Raw genomic sequence first — 16,676 nt, forward strand, 5'->3', positions numbered from 1 at the left:
ATTCTGATGCATCCACTTAAGGACGACTAGATCTACGTACTGAGCTGAATCTGGATCAATGGTTGTTTTTGTTGCACCGCTCATGTTTGGTTGGGGTTGTGAGGAGCTGTAAGCTAGTAGGAGAGAGTGTAAACAGAAAAGCTCTCACAAAAGATGATCAAAGTGGGAATTTAAGTCTTCCTCCACAAAATACTTTTCTTTACCGACAAACTTTTTTCCTCCAAAGATTTATCTGACAGTTATAGTCGAGGCGGCTGCTCACATTATTGAAGGCGCACTCGCCCAAAATCAGCAGCAAAATGGAAGTCGAGCGCGAGTATTTACGCTAATTTGTGCATTATTTGTGCAGACAAGCTCCGTCTTTAACGCATGCACTTTGCCTCAATCTGCAATTAAACAGGCAGCCTCTTCAGGCAATTAAAAGCAACCACAATAACGCGAGGTGTTTACTTCATCAAAACACTCGAAGCAGAGCAGATCAGAGGAAATTACCGGCTTTCTTCACACGTCAAGATTAAAGAGCAAAGATTTTGAGTTTACTCTGCTTTTTCATGTGATACTGATTGGGGGGCTTTCTTAGAGCTGACTTCAGGCACATTACTGAGGGATAAAAAAAAGCAAATTAGAGAAGAAAAATCCCAGCATCTTTGCAGGAAGAAGTTGCAGGATTTGGCTTGTTTTACTAGACAGCTGTGCCAAAGACAGAACCGGGGAGAAGATTTCTTCAGCAGAAATAAGAGGACATTACATTCAGGTGTAGATCACATCAAAGTCATGACAGATGGCACAGCAAAAGACATGAATGTGCTTCAAGAGGCTTTAATGCAACCCCAGAGGATAGTGAAGACATTATTTTTATATTTGAAATACAGGACTGATGTTAGCATGTGTTAAAAATTCAACCAATGGGTTTTAGAAAGATTCTTGGCCCTCAAAAGTTGGTCTTTTTTGGCAGTGGTGCTAAAGGTCCAGCTGGAGTTCAAGTTTGGATTTTCCATGTGTTGCCCTGTTGGACTCCCACTCTAACTTTCCGGGAGATAACATTTGATTGTGAAGGAGAAATATGCATCTGGACACTTTTGATTGCCCAGAAGTACAAAGGTAACTTTTGGAGAATAAGAATAAAGCTGAGGGACAGAGATATTCATACACACTCGTCACTTCATTGGGTTCGTCTTGTGATGGGTCACCCTTTGCCTTCCCTTTCTTTCATTATTCCGTGGCCCATTGCTCGGATCTTTGTCTGAGGATGTGGAAACCGGACAGCGGGCAAAATACATGCAGTGAACCTGTAGAGCAAAAATATTCATGCAATTGTTTTTCTATGGCGACAAGTCGTAGCGAACACTTATTCAACATGTAAGGGTGAAGTAGGTGAGACGCAATCGAGGTGTACGGGTTTTGTTTTTTCAACCTCCCTCCAAGTTCTGTGCAAGGATCCTGTTAGTGCTGTTCATGTGATAAGTGCGTTCAGCCGTTCTCCAGGCGCCCTATGGGCACTCACGTATCGCGCACAACCTGTGTGAGCAGTCAGTAAGAGTCTGGTACTCACACCCTACTAATGACCAGAGTGTGGCGTGAAGACACTATATGACAGCATCACCCTTGCGTCACAAGTGCGTGCAACTTCCATTAGCCTTGCATACGTCACAATACACTTTGGGGTGACCATATCAGCCCTTAAGGCAGGGGTGTCAAACTCATTTTTACCAAGGGCCACGTCAGCATAGTGGTAGTCCTTAAAGGGCCACATATAACTTATACATGTGACTAAATGTAATGAAAAATAAAGGTATCTACTCCTTAATGTTTAACAACTAATTATTAATTTATTACAAGTGACAATTACAGTTGCATAGAAAACATGTTTGCTAGTATTCTAGCATAAATCCTTTTAAATTAGATTCTGTCAGGTTAGGTTATATGGACAGTGTTTAAGTCCTAATGTATAGTTGCTCAATCCGATATTTCAAGTCCAATTCCCCCTAGATATGAAAAAATACACGCCAATTTTTATTTTTTATTTTTTTTTTTTTTTTTTTTTTTTTTTTTTTTTTTTTTTTTTTTTTTTTTTTTTTTCTTTTTTTTTAACTTGTCCTGTCCAACAGCTGGGCAGACAGATGAGAGCTGAGGGCCTCTTGTGTTGGACAGATTTTACTTTAACAAGAGGGGTTATTAATCTTCAGACAAACCAAAGGTATGTCTGGATAAACCCCTTTTGTAATTGAGGCCAAACTTTATTAATTTCAATCATGTCTGAAAATCTTTGGTGTTGGACCGGACGGAAAAGGAAAGAGGGGAAGAAGAGAGAGGGACGATAGAGAGAGGGGGGGTAGGGGGTGATAATAGGAGGGGAAGGGGGATAAGACCATGAAGCAGCACAAAGCAACAAGTCCACTGGTTGTCAATCACCACGGCAACGTTCAAATGTAGTTATTTTTTATTTTAAGAAATTAAAAACTTGTATGCTCTCGCAGGCCACATAAAATGACATGGCGGGCCACATTTGGCCCGCGGGCCTTGAGTTTGACACATGTACTTTAAGGGAACTGCAAGACACACCTGTGCTCCCCTTAAGAGGAAGCCGCTCCTCTCTATGCCCCTCTATGGACCTGGACAACCCAAAAATCTGCAGCATCTGTATGGGTCAACCCCCCCATACAGGTACATGTGACTTGGGACTTTATTGGTTGCTGATCTTTAAGAAATAAAAACTTTCAAGTTTTAATCAAACTCATTCCATTAAAGGCAAATCTTAAGCATAGAGATGCTGGAAATGAGTGAAGTCATCCACTAACAGGATCTTAACTTTGAGATAAAGAGGTGTACCGCGAACATAGTGGAGGAGGGGGCCATGTTAGAATAACCTGCACCATTGATCACGACCACCACATTGGTATTCTTCTACCATCTTCAAAGTGAGAAACGAACTCTAAGAAGGTCTGGTTACATTTACAATCATAGGATTGGTCTCTCTCTCTCTTTCTCGTGGATTGGACTCCCCCAAAACTAGTAAAATCTAGTCGTCTTGAAGTCACAGGACCATCACGCTTTTCAGGCAGAAACCGGTTTCGTGGTTTCAGGTTTTTCATTATCAATATGAGTTATAATGAAACAAAATAAATACTTATGAAATATTTCTTTGCTCCCAGTTTATACAATTAAAGATATCATTCTTTTTATTATAAGTTGATGAGCCACACAATGAAGCTGTGGGAAAGAGTAGTGGAAGCCAGGCTTAGGAAGAAGGTGGAGATTTGTGAGCAGCAGTATGGTTTCATGCCCCGTAAGAGCACCACTGATGCCATTTTTGCTTTGAGAATGTTGATGGAAAAGTACAGAGAAGGTCAGAAGGAGCTGCATTGTGTGTTCGTAGATTTAGAGAAGGCGTATGACAGGGTGCAGAGGGAGGAGCTGTGGTACTGTATGAGGTCGTCTGGAGTGGCAGAGAAGTATGTCAGAGTAGTTCAGGACATGTATGAGAGAAGTATGACGGTGGTGAGATGTGCTGTAGGTCAGACAGAGGAGTTCAAGGTGGAGGTGGGACTACTCCAAGGATCAGCTTTGAGTCCTTTTTTGTTTGCTATGCTGATGGACAGGCTGACAGACGAGGTAAGACAGGAATCTCCCTGGACAATGATGTTTGCGGATGACATTGTAATTTGCAGTGAGAGTAGAGAGCAGGTGGAGGAACAGCTAGAGAGGTGGAGGTTTGCCCTGGAAAGAAGAGGCATGAAGGTCAGTCGTAGTAAGACAGAATACATGTGTCTGAACGAGAAGGATCAAGGTAGAAGCGTTAGGTTACAGGGGGCTGAGGTGAAGAAGGTGCAGGAGTTTAAGTACTTGGGGTCAACAGTTCAGTGTGATGGGGAGTGTGGAAAAGAGGTGAAGAGGCGAGTGCAGGCAGGTTGGAGCGGGTGGAGGAAAGTGTCAGGAGTGTTGTGTGACAGAAGAGTGCCAGCAAGACTCAAAGGAAAGGTGTACAAGACAGTGGTGAGACCAGCTCTGCTCTATGGGTTAGAGACGGTAGCAGTGAGACAGAGACAAGAGGCTGAGATGGAGGTAGCGGAGATGAAGATGTTGAGGTTCTCCTTAGGAGTGACCAGGTTAGACAGGATAAGGAACGAGTACATCAGAGGGACGGCTCATGTTGCCTGTGTTAGCGACAAAGTCAGAGAAGCCAGACTGAGATGGTTTGGACATGTTCAGAGGAGGGATAGTGGATATATTGGTAGAAGGATGTTGGAGATGGAGCTGCCTGGCAGGAGGGCAAGAGGACGGCCAAAGAGGAGATATATGGATGTCTTAACAGAGGACATGAAATTGGCTAATGTTAGGGTAGAAGATGTCCATGATAGAGTGAGGTGGAAAAGGATGATTCGCTGTGGCGACCCCTGATGGGAAAAGCCGAAAGAGAAAGAAAGAAGATTCTTTTTATTACATATTTTTTAATTAACATTTAAATTAGGCAAATACTATTACTACTGTAATCTACAGCAATATATTACTACTATTACTATACTGCTCTTTACTTTAAAACTGTAGTAAACATGGAAATGTTCCCAACTTATTGAAATCCAACATAAGGTGAGATTGACTTTATTTTTTATTAAAACACTGTTTATAATCGATTCAGTATAGACTCATTTCAATCTTTTCATGCAGTATAACCTCAGGGTAGTTTGTGAAGAGGTGGATTCAGCTCTGCTGCAATGGCGGCGCCACATAAACTCCCAGCTGGTCATCAGCCAATCTCACGAGCATGACAGTCCACACTCTCTGAGGAATCAGCAGCTAAAAAATGAGATGCCACTATGATAAATAACCCTAAAAGTATATGGACACAATGACTCAGAGTGAGGTGGGTGTCAATAAACAGAGTTTAGTCATTTATAGCTCCTGGGGAACTCATGCACAGCAGGACTCTTTTGGTATTTTTTATTCAGAAAATGCAATTTTCTGCAGAAATTCCAGGAACTTAACAAATCATTCAGAACATCTTTTAATGCAAACCGATGTCCCAGTAGTATTTGTACTACAATGTATGGCTGATCCTATGTGTTTTTTATATACAAACTATCTCCCGTCAGGTTGTGCCAGGCCACATTGTACAGCTGACCCATTTAATCAATTCACTGAATTGAATTTGCATCTTCATCACGGTGGACGGCCACAGGTTCTCTGTCAGGAGCCAGCTGGCTTTAATTGAAGCTGCGCCGAGACAGGCGCACGAGTGCCACGGCGACTCACACAACGCCGTTATCGCCCGCATCTCTGCCTCCCATAGAAATTAGATGGACAGGCGCTGGCCTGCACAGTCGTAGGGTGACAAACTCGGAGAAAGAGATGTACTCACACGCAGGTTTCTAATAAAGATTCCTATCTATAAAGCAAACCCACACACAGTAGCACAGAGAAACGCACACAGGCAAACTCAAAGAAGAGTGTGTGTTCAAGAGGCTCTGGCTCTCCATCAAGCCAGAAATTTCTTATTAGTTTGTGTTATGTTGAAGTTCTATTAGAAGAAAGAAGACAGAACAGAGAAAAAAGATGCTGGGAAAGAAAAGAAACCAGGTTAAAGTGGGGCCAAATGAGTCGAGGAAAACACTTGTTTTAAAAGGACAAAAATTTGAAATCTGCTTTAGTTTTCACTGAATTAATCACAAGTTGAATTCAAATTATAGTTTAGGGCCCCTGACACTTCATGTCCCTGCAAAAACAAGTGACCTATTAACATCCGTGTGATGTTCTGGGTCAAATTGACCAATTTCTAAAGTCAAAATTCCATATTTGAAACTTCCCCTTCTTAGCCTATTTAGTGTAATCAACAAATACAATAATAATGGTTCAGTTAATACATTTGTAATACTCCATCCTCTACATGTTCATGTTCTGGGTCAAATGGACCCGTTTTAAAATTCAAAAATCCACTTTAGAAACTTACCATGCTTGGCTTATTTATGTAATAAACATAGAAAATAAAAAAAGGTTCCATTAATATATTTGTTTACATGTTTATTTTCTGGGTCAAATTGACCCGTTTTAAAATTCAAAAATCTATTTTTGAAACTTCTCCTGCTTGGCGTATTTAGTGTAATAAACACAAAAAAATAAACTGGTTCAATAAATGTATTTGTTATACCTCCTCCTCTACATGTTTATGTTCGGGTTAGCTTGACCCGGCAGTCAGATTAGAAGTCAAAAAGATCAAATCTGTTACTATTTATTACTTTTGCAGTATTAAGTTAGCTTGAGACAGCGGTGTATCCTATGTTCACACCGCCCGCAACAAAGTGTGTTCAATAACAATAAAATACAATAAAAAGATCATGTAAATGCTAATAAACCCACTTTTCTGATTTCCGCGTTCAAACTTCTAGCGTTAAACCGTAGTGATGTAAGTTTTATTATATTTTTTAGGCTCTTTGTACAAAATGTGCAGGCACTGAATGCACAAGTTAAACCAGGTCAAACCTTGACCTATCAGGGACTCAGATTTGGTAGTGATGTAAGGATGACGTCCATTTTAATTCAGGGAAGAGGCAACCATTTGAAATTTGATCACGAAGGAGAAAAAATAATAGTTATTTGTGCCGGCTGGAATTATATGATGCTAAGTCTTTTTTATATATCGGAACAGATATAAAAATCTGTATCTGGAAACTGGACTGAGTGACCCCTCCCCTCAGGTGGTCCAAACTGGAAATGGATCAAAGAAACCAAAATCTCATAGACTTCAATAGAGAAATAAACAGCTGTTACTCAGTCATTCTATTGGCCAGAAAACCATTTTGGTTCTGTTTTTAATTATTATCTTGAATATTCCCTTTTATTTCATTATATTTTTTCTGTAGTTCAAGTTATTCAAGTTGCAAATTGACCAATCAGACGTCCTTTTAAAAGTAGGTGGAGCCTGCTGGCCCCCACGTCCAAGCTTTAAAAAATTTAACAGGTTTGGTGTAGCCCGCTTTCAAGTGTTAGGGGTGTGTTCTTTCAAACAAGCCCACTCCTGATTGGGTAGACTTGTTGCCATAGAAACATTGCCTCAGACCGACACGGCCCAATCACAGCGTTGCCAACGTATAGCTCCAACATGGTGACGTCTATATTGTGGAAAAATGGCAATTGAATTGACTTCATTTGGTTGGAGCCGGATGTAAACCATTTTCAGTGGGTGAATTCACACTCGCTCAGTCCAGTTCTAAGATACAGTCAATGGGACCAACTCCCCCCACTGCACCCATGAGTGGCTATTTATTGGGGGATGGGTGCAGACAAAAAATAAAAGATTTTGGTGCTTTTCCTAAGGAAAAAAAAACAAAAACAACAAATAATAGCAAAGCAGCAACAACTTAAGGAAATCTGACAACAACTAAACAAAAAAGGAAATTATAATAATTACAAGAGCCAATGTTTTTAAGGAGAAGGTAAGTTTCTTTTCTCTCCGACTTGAAAGATTCTATGGAATAAACATTTTATTTTTCTCGTTTCAGCATTTGTCAGAGTGATTTATTCCCTCTGCAACAACGCCGTTTGATTCATTCAGTCTGAACTACCTTGGATCAGTGAAATCTGCTGATGCCTGCGGCGTGCACGCTCACAACACCCCATGTGAAGAACAAGAGACTTTGTTTAACCAGATCTCTGAAGGGGATTTGAATTTGCTCTGGTGCAGGATTAAACATTTGAAATGATTTTTTTTAGGTCCAAATGCTGCTTCCTTTATGTAACGTTGTACTACAAAATCCAATCCATTATAGTTAATGTACTCTTTGCACATTACAAAGTAGAAAAACATATTTTGAGGTTATGCAAAAGTTTCCTGAATACATTTTTAAAAAAAGTAAAAAGAATTTAAAAGAAAAATCTGGATTTGCATTGAAATAAATGGCTGTCAGAATCATTTGCATGACTGTATATGATGAAATTGGGATACAGCATTAATCTGCTCTTTCCATAAATATATAACAACATATAAAAATAAGGCAATATAGAAAAATATGTGGACTTGTAGTTAATATAATAAAAATAGACACAAAATGGACTAATTCAATTTAAAAAAGGCTAATCTTTTAAAAAATAAACAATGTGATAGAGCCCGCCAGATGGGTCAATCCGTCCCGGTCATGAAGAGTAAAAATAATAAGGTTGTTTAGAAAAAAAGCATGTTTTTAGTCCATTTCTGTGGCGAGTTATGATTTTTTAAAGAAATAACTGAAATGTGCAATTCCAACACTAGGGAGAGCAAAGGAAAAGCAAAACAGGAGAAACAGCAAATCTTTGCATGTGCCAAAAGCGAAACCTAACAGCTCTGGATCTGAATAAGATGTAGTTTGGTTCCACGCGAGCTCCACCACTGTTGCATTGCTATAAGAATGATCAGTAGTGACACCCTAATGACCAAAATGTTGTAAAAACAAAACAAAAAAACAGTTGAAGTGGAGGGCTGAGCTTTCCAGGAAAAATGGATAGTTTTATTTGTTCAAAGAGCTTAATGCAAAACCAGTGTGCTTGGTAAGTCATCAACAGGTGCTCATAGAACACAACATTCAGCCCCACTATGAGACTCACCATTAAGAAAAGTTTCACTATTTGGAGTTAAGAAAAGAGAAATTCTACCAACTGTTAGCTGGACTGAAAAAACAACCGTCTGCAGCTGTGACGTCAGTGATGGAGCAGTGACAGCTGCCTTATTGCAGACGATTTTGAGCAAACATCCAAACCATTTTCAGATGGTGAACTTATGGAAAGATGCTGTAGAAGTCTTGTTAAGGATTACGATTACAGATACAACATCTCTGAGGAGACTTGGGAGCTAAATGAAGGAATCCAGTCATTTATTGCATTTTCGGTCGCTATTGATTAAGCACCAACATCACAGATGTTGCACAGCCGTGCATATTTATTTGAAGTGTTAAAGAGACAGTCACAGCGCCGTTTGTTGAGTTGATGGACACAACAACAGCTGATGACACTGTTGTTGTCACTGTTGTTGTAGTCAGCTCTCTAGTTACTGTGCTGGACAATGTTGGAGTGAACTGGTCACGTGACGTCAGTCTGGTCACTGATGGCGCCCATTAAAGGTCAGGAAGGAGGCAGGTGTTGCCACAAAATTCAGGCAAAAACCAGGAAAAGATTCTTTGACATTTCATTGTGTTTTGCACACTTGAATGACAGTAAATGTGTTTCTGCACAGGATCTGAATCCTGATATTGAAGTTTCAGGAGAGAAAGGAGCTTAACTCAAAAATTCTTGTTAAGTTCATAAATGTTTGCAAGCTGAACTTGGTTTAATTTTTCATTGATTTGCACATTTACATTTTAGGCAGGTTTTTCATTTTTTTCCATTGCCCCTCTTGAGTTTATTATTGGGATTACTTCGGTGTAAGATGTAAAATAGTCTGTATAAAATGAATAGACCAATCATTTTTTTTTAAGTGAAATGCATTTTGTTTGAGATCCATTGGCCTCTGTGAATAAATGTGTAGTAATAATAATAATTGATTAGGCTACCATGTTGGTTGAGGCATTTTTCCAAATGAGTAAAAAAAGGATTTTTTTGCTTTTATGTTAATAGTCCGGCCCACTTGGGATCAGACGCCTTGAATGCGGCCCCCTGAACCAAAATGAGTTTGACACCCCAGTGATAGAGTTTCCGTTGCTCCACATAAATGTTCTATGAATAAACATTTTCTGATGCTATAGAAGATGAAACATCAGCCAAACAAGAACACAATTTCCTAATTAAAGAGCTGTTTATGACAGATGAAAATAATATTTTATGTTAGAGCAGCTGCAGACTGAACATGTTTTAACTATGTGCAGCTGCACAGATGTTTTAGTAAAATCATATATATTAATCATTTGGGTAAATATGTTGCTTTGATTTATTTATTAATAATAATGAATTGGTTTGAGCAGCTGAAGTACCTGCAGCAAACCTGTGTGTTTCAAGGGTTCACTAAGTTAGCAGCATTATGTGTAAATGTGAAAGCTTTTTACAGATATTTTGGGTGTTTTCCGGGAGTTTTGATTCAGCAGAAAACTCCCAGAGCTCGTCTTGTGCTCTTTGCAAAAACCCATAGAAACCGATGGCAGAACCTGTATGGATTTTGGGACAGAATCCTGACCGGTTTCTATTGTGGTAAAGTTTTTGTAATTAAACTGACTAACAGCTTAAAAGTCCATTTTTGCAAGTCCAAGCCAATTCACAGTCTTTAAATTCCCACTTTGATTCTCTTTTGATCTAATTTTAAAGTGTTCCCATTGATCTTTTAAATATGATTTTGTCCGTTTTTGCCAAATTAAGAAAACTCAGAAATCTTTATCGACCTGTATTTTTTCGTCTGCTTCTGATTCACGATTCAAATAGAGAAATACTCAGAAATGCAAATTTGAGCTTCATTTTCTTTATAAATGTCCTTTTCCTGCTGCCGTTTTTTTCTCACATGTGAATCATATGCAACACGAGGAAGATCCGATTGATCAATTATTGATCTGCCTTCTCTGGCTTTGCCCTCGTTCAAGACCCAGAAACCGTCTGGAAGCCAAGGTCACATTGGACTGAGCGACAGCAGGATGCTTCGTCTCCTTCATCCCCGTCTGCAAACGAACAGTTTTATGATTGCTAATGCATTCTCAGACTAATGAACAGCGGGACACTGCTTAGCATGCAGTAAACACCTGCTTGGCCCCAAACCATATTTCACAGTTTCTCCTTGTCAGCATCTTCTGCGGCGGAAGCTGTGGGATCCCTGGTGGGAGGGACGGCGGGCGCACAGGGGGGCTATTTGTATTCTGTTAATCCTCTGGTACTAGGCTGCAGAGGGTAATGGGGGCTAACTGGACTCTAAACATGCCCGGTTCACAGCTCTGGCCGTTTTTGGGGTGGTCACCCGGGTAAAGCCCCATATCATCGGAGATGGCCTCGACTGTCTGAGGACCTTCAGAGTTGCAGCGAGGAGGAATGGATTCACTCACAGAGCCGAGGAGCTCACAGCAAAAGTACATGCATGATGCTGTTTATTCATTTCTAATGATGGACTCTATCATATGCGTGCTGTCCACTGTGATTACAGATCCATTAGAGTAAAATAAACCTACCGTTCCTCAATCCATATGGTATTTTGATTATCGATTTATCTAATTTTGAAATAATTTTGAAATAATTTTTTAGTTCTTCGATTAACAACTTGCCTCAGACAGATTGGTCTAGCTGGATCGTAGGAATAGAAATTGATTGATCGATTGATCGTTACACCTCTACTTAATACGGCTCAAAATGAGGCATTTTAGGGGCGTGTCATGTTGCCGGGTAGCTTAACCCACTCCAGAGCTTTAAACTTTAATTTGACCCACCCCAAAGTTGAGGTGGGTGGGGAGAGCATCAGTCAATGTACCCCCAAACATTTTCACAGTTAAGAATATGTGCAGCCCGATTCCCAGGAGGCGCACTGAGCTTCATCCAGTGTGGGTTAACCGGGATAACCGAAAGGTGAACAACAGAAATCAAACAGTGAGAGACATCAGAGATGATCTGTCTGATTTGATTGTGTTTGTGGCATTTTATGGGTCTAAAATCCAGCTTGGATGGAGGGTTTCCAGGGAATTTTTTCCATTCTCCACAAGGGCTCAAATGGACGCTTATTAAAGCAGATTCCACAAAATTATTCTGTGATGCGATTGGTTGGTCTCCTGTGTACAGAATGTTACTGTTACATCAAATACATATTTTTGAGTTAATAGAGTTCTAATAGTCCTAAAATGTTGACCGTCAGTCTTACTTAAACAAAAAATAACAACAAACGTTTTTGTTTTTTTTTGTTAAGGAGACTTTTTGGTGACTAACATTAAGGGTCATTCTTAAAAAAAAAAAAAAGCTAGATCTGAGACAACACCTCCTAGTGTGATGAGTCTGAAGTGTTTTCTGCTCAATGTTACAACTAAACTGTTTGAAATTCAGCTAGAAACTCATTTCACTCATGGGGAATCGTTTAAACATAAACAACACAAGGGACACGGCGGATTCTTGAAACCTCACATAAATTATTAATTATTTAGGTTAATAAACGTTAAATTTCTATATTTTTTAAGCTTTATAGATTTACTGTGTTCGATTTTTTATTTTAAAGCTCTGTTAAAATGATAAAACCAAACAACCTCACATGAACATAAATGGTGAATAGACTTCTTAAGTCCTTTGTGCAGCTTATTGACCTCCAGAACAAGTAAATTTACCTAAGAAGATACCTAATCAATCATCATTAACTTTTGTAGGTTTTGTCTTGAGTTCACAGCTGCAGAGGCTTGGAGTCCGTCCATGCATTTGCTGCAACGCAATAACATTTATTTCATGCATAATAGAATAGATTCAAAACATTTTAACAAAAGCATTTTATTGTCAGAATAAAACTAAGATGTCATCGTAAAAAGAACTTTATTCCTGCAGCTTTTTTGTTTGTAAATGATTGATTATGAATTTAGAGAACATCCTTGCCTTGAATCCTATATTATTTCAACATTTGCACATTCCATTTACTGATCAGGCTGCGCTTTTACATTATGCATTTAATGAGGGGAAATATTTGACCTGAGGCTTTGCAGTGAAAGCAGAAGACTGCTATAGAGAAGAATAATGTTCCTGCAGAGAGGAAGATCTTTGGAGAAGCTTCCTTCCAGGTGATTTCTGTACGTAGTCGTTGACATCAAGGTAGACGTGCGGCAAACTTGTTACCTGTGTAAGCAGGTGCAACCCTGCTTGGAGAAAGCAGCGCCTAGGACCTTTGACACAATGCTGAAATTAGATCGCAATTCTAGTTACACAGTTTGCATCTACTAAAGTAAAATCAAGATTATTTTTTTTCTAATTAAAGACCATCTCCAATAAAAATTTTGTTTTTCGTGATTTTTTTTCATTTTCTTGCAGCATTTTTCTGATGATGTAGGACATAAATAAAGAAAATTAAGCTCAAAATTGCATTTCTGAGTATTTCTCTATCATTGTAAATCAGGAGCAGACGAAAAAATGCAGTTTAAAAAAGATCATGTAGAGATGTAGAAAATACGCCGTGCCACAAGCTCCCTGCCCCGCCCCCTTGTGAGGCATCCACTTATAGATGACTAGATCCATGTGCGTCTTTGATTTCCTTGTCGAGGAAGATGCAAGTTTAATGTAAATCCCTGCTTTGTGAATTAATTGCACCAACAGACCCTCATCATGGAAAATGCAAGAAGAAATGCATATGACGCAGCTTTCAAATTGTGAAAACCACCATCCCCAACGGGTTTGGAAAAGCAGGTCCGCTGCATGACGGAGAGGACAGCGCAAGCTCAGGAGGGAATTTACCTCTGAGTGACACTGACAGTGACAACGAAGGAGACACTGAGAGAGTGTGGCCAAGAATATCAAATCCGACACTAAGGAGGAAGACTTCCATGGTTTCAGTGCACAGGATGCGCATGCCTATACGTTACTGCTGCTTTCACTGACTTTTATCTGTATGTTTTTTTAGCCAGCCCTGTTACTCTCATATTGCTGCTGTGTTACTGCCGCGTCACAGACACTGTTTGGAAAGAAAACCTCAGGTATATTATTAAAACTTTGAAAACTCTTTCTGTGTACCGTCTTTCTTTGTAAATATATAATGTGTTGAACCTTTCCTGAGTTTACTTTTTTTCTTCCTGACGGTGGTCGTAAAATGCGGGGGAGATCCTCTCCGCCGAAGGCGGATCTTCCTTCGTGGTTCACTTCCATGTTCGGACCCTCAGAGCCTCCAGAGCGGGTTAATAAAGAATCATTCACTGTTCTTCTGGGGGAAACCTTCTTTTACTGCAGTTCTACACTCAAACATGAACGCGCACCTCCAACACACTTCCACTGTGCGCTCTCGCGCTGCAGGACATCCCTACTCTTTCTTACACACGCGGCGGTTTCAGCACATACACATCTTCATTCTACAACACATGTTTCATTTTAGGCGCATGCGGCTTATAATCAGGTGTGCTCTATAGTCTGGAATTATGGTATTTGTTTATGTGTGCTGTGGCAAATTTTCATCCCAAATCCTTGTAGGACCCCAATTCCAGGATGAAGCAGGTAAAAATAACAAAAATAAAAGATGGCGGAAGATGTTTGTGGTTTGCATTTAAGCTGCACTCAGACTGCAGGGCTGCACCTGCTGCGGCTCACTTCCTGTCTGCCCCACTCAGGTGCATCAGCTGTTTCCCCTGAAGAAAAAATTTGGGAGCGGCTCAAACTTGCTGCAACCAAAGACGAAGATGGTAATTTACATTTCGCAAAAAAGGCTTCCCTCAATCTAAGCATCAGAAAGCACAGCTGCACACAGCAGCTTCTCTGTGCTTCTCTATGCTCTACTGTCCTACTTTACCTCATTTCCTGACTGTCTTTGCTAAATACCACATCACTCTTTGTCAGCTCATATTCCTAAATTATTCAGCATAATGTGGTCTGAACTCACATTCTGGATGTTTCAGCTGCTTCTACAGACATTCAAACCTTTTGTTCCCATCACTTCAAAACAAATAAATGGATTTTTCTGTCCATGGAGGAGATTTGAAAACAGAAATCAGTCAATAAAACCACAAACAGGAATTCAATCCACAAGTCTGTCCTTGAATTTTAGGGTGAGAAGAGCGGAACGGTGTTACGAACAACTGAAAGCGGGAGAAAGCTCGCTGAGCATCGCTGCGCCTCCTTCAGAGGAGGATCAAAGCTCAAGCATCCTCAAACAAGACAGCCGGTGCCGCTTCCACACTCCCCTCCTAATGTGACCCCAGACTCACCTCAGGATGGAGGCAAAAGAACTTTTCCTTGTGAGACAAATAAAATATTTACAACTGAAGTTCGTCAGCCACGTCTCCAAACAAGAACCGGGCTCATATTAGAGCTGCTGAGATGCCAGCATTTCCACTCATGTAAAGAGCCGTTAGCTAAACCCCTTGAGCTGCTGCATATGTGAGGTGTCTACAATTATTATGCAAAAACAGGCAGAATTGGAGTAGTTTAGCCTAAATCTGCAGCATTTCCTTAACAAATCTGAAAGGGAATAATTCTTCATAAACTGGAGTTTTTTTGGACTCTATAGAGTACAATTAATTAAACGAGTTTATCCAGAGGAGTCTGTTCAGGAGCTTAAAGTCTAAAGAAATGAAAGAAAAAACACACAAATATAGGTTTATGTTGAAGTCAAAATGGATGACAACAATGAAAAGGACAAAAAAACGTTAAAAGACAAAGACCTAGGCTCATTCACCCTCAGTAATGGAGGGTTTCATGTTTACTTTCTGTCAGAGAATGCCGACTCCATATTTTCTCACCTGGAGCCTCATTAAACCAATTTATCTTTTCACTACCGCCTCCTGAACGGTGAAACACTTAAGGGGCACAAGAGTAGCCGTGTGTCAAACAACGTCCTGGAAGAACAAAACTACCCCACAAGTGCCTCATCGCGAAGTCTGAAGCTCCCCAACATGCAGTGAAGATCAGGGAAAGTGTCCTGATCCGCCTGCGCAGGCCGCTCCATCTGCCGGTTGAAGGTCACCGATGAGCCAAAGGTCAGGTAGGATGATAAGCACCTAGCGCTGGCTTCATGCTCTCCCTGGGGCTTCAGAAAGTCAACACATTTAAACCGTGTTTGCCTGCTGTCCCCGGCTGCATGGCCTCTTTTTCCAATAAGTCACCGTTAATACTTTTTTTTTTTACTTTTATATAAAACCAGGTTTTAGCTGGGAACAAGCAGCCAGAGAAATAGCAAGGGATATCCGCTCAATATCTTTGTCAGATAGTATTGTAATTGTGTGGGGCGAGGGTGGCAGCGGTAGATCGCCTCGGTTTGGATATTGCCTGCTTAGATTTCCCACGAGTCCGATGCAAGGCACCGAGTCTCTCCCAGTCTTTTTTTTTTTTTTCACACCTGCCTGCCCCTCGTCTCTCCATCCACCCTCCTCCTCTAACCATCTCCTCCTCCGTCTTTCCCATAGACACTTCATAGAGCTGTTTTAAGACGAGAAAATGAATTTGCTCACACGCAGGAGGCCACGCTTCAGCGGGCGGCCACCGGGCTGCAGAGGAAACCACCGCTAAGGAAAGCATTTCCTCCTGGCGGGGCTTCTCTGGAAAGGGTAGATGCAAAGGCGCTAAGAAGAAAAGGAAAGGGAAATGCTACAACCTGTCATCTACTGCATGTAAGGGAGGCATGTCCAAAGTCATGTGGCCTCCAACACTTTCTTAGAGCTGTGTTTAGGATTTCTTAACTTTGATTGTCTACATTATGTTACATGGCGCCCAAATATCATTAGCCTGAACCGGATGTCCGGGACTGGATATTGACATGCCCCCCCCCTTTTTCAGTCATATTTTTGGTCCAAAATGACTAATTTAACTGGTGACCCTAACAGTTACATTTTTTCTCTCCAGTTTTTAGCTTTAACACTGGAGATGAAAACCTGCCATGCTCTGGCCGTAGCTCCTTACTCGATCATCATATGAATCCGCAGAGAAAACCGGCTCTGGACCAGTGTGCAACACTTTAGAGCGTTCTTTCACCGGTTGCATAGCCATAGCGGCGCAAAGGCGAACTCCATTCACTTTGGTCGCGGGAAGGGTTGAAAAGTTACGAAGGAATGTAAACACTGGAGCTAAAGCGCCGGTGTAAAAAG

The 16,676-nt window shown here is 40.6% G+C and overlaps 1 protein-coding gene and 1 long non-coding RNA gene across 9 annotated transcripts in view; one reads left to right on the forward strand and one right to left on the reverse strand.

The window, feature by feature from the left end:
• LOC111948158 (uncharacterized) overlaps nucleotides 1-7,626 on the forward strand; it is a 38,812-nt gene extending 31,186 nt beyond the window's left edge. Inside the window, exon 3 of the long non-coding RNA XR_002874081.2 lies at nucleotides 7,494-7,626. This is a non-coding gene — a long non-coding RNA (uncharacterized LOC111948158). The remainder of the gene's footprint in view (nucleotides 1-7,493) is intronic.
• samd12 (sterile alpha motif domain containing 12) overlaps nucleotides 1-16,676 on the reverse strand; it is a 142,725-nt gene that overhangs the window by 30,029 nt on the left and 96,020 nt on the right. The window lies entirely within an intron of this gene.

Source organism: Oryzias latipes, chromosome 11 (genome assembly GCF_053564925.1).
Source record: "Oryzias latipes strain Hd-rR chromosome 11, Olatipes_Hd-rR_3.1".
In the NCBI taxonomy this organism is placed as follows: Eukaryota; Metazoa; Chordata; class Actinopteri; order Beloniformes; family Adrianichthyidae; genus Oryzias; species Oryzias latipes.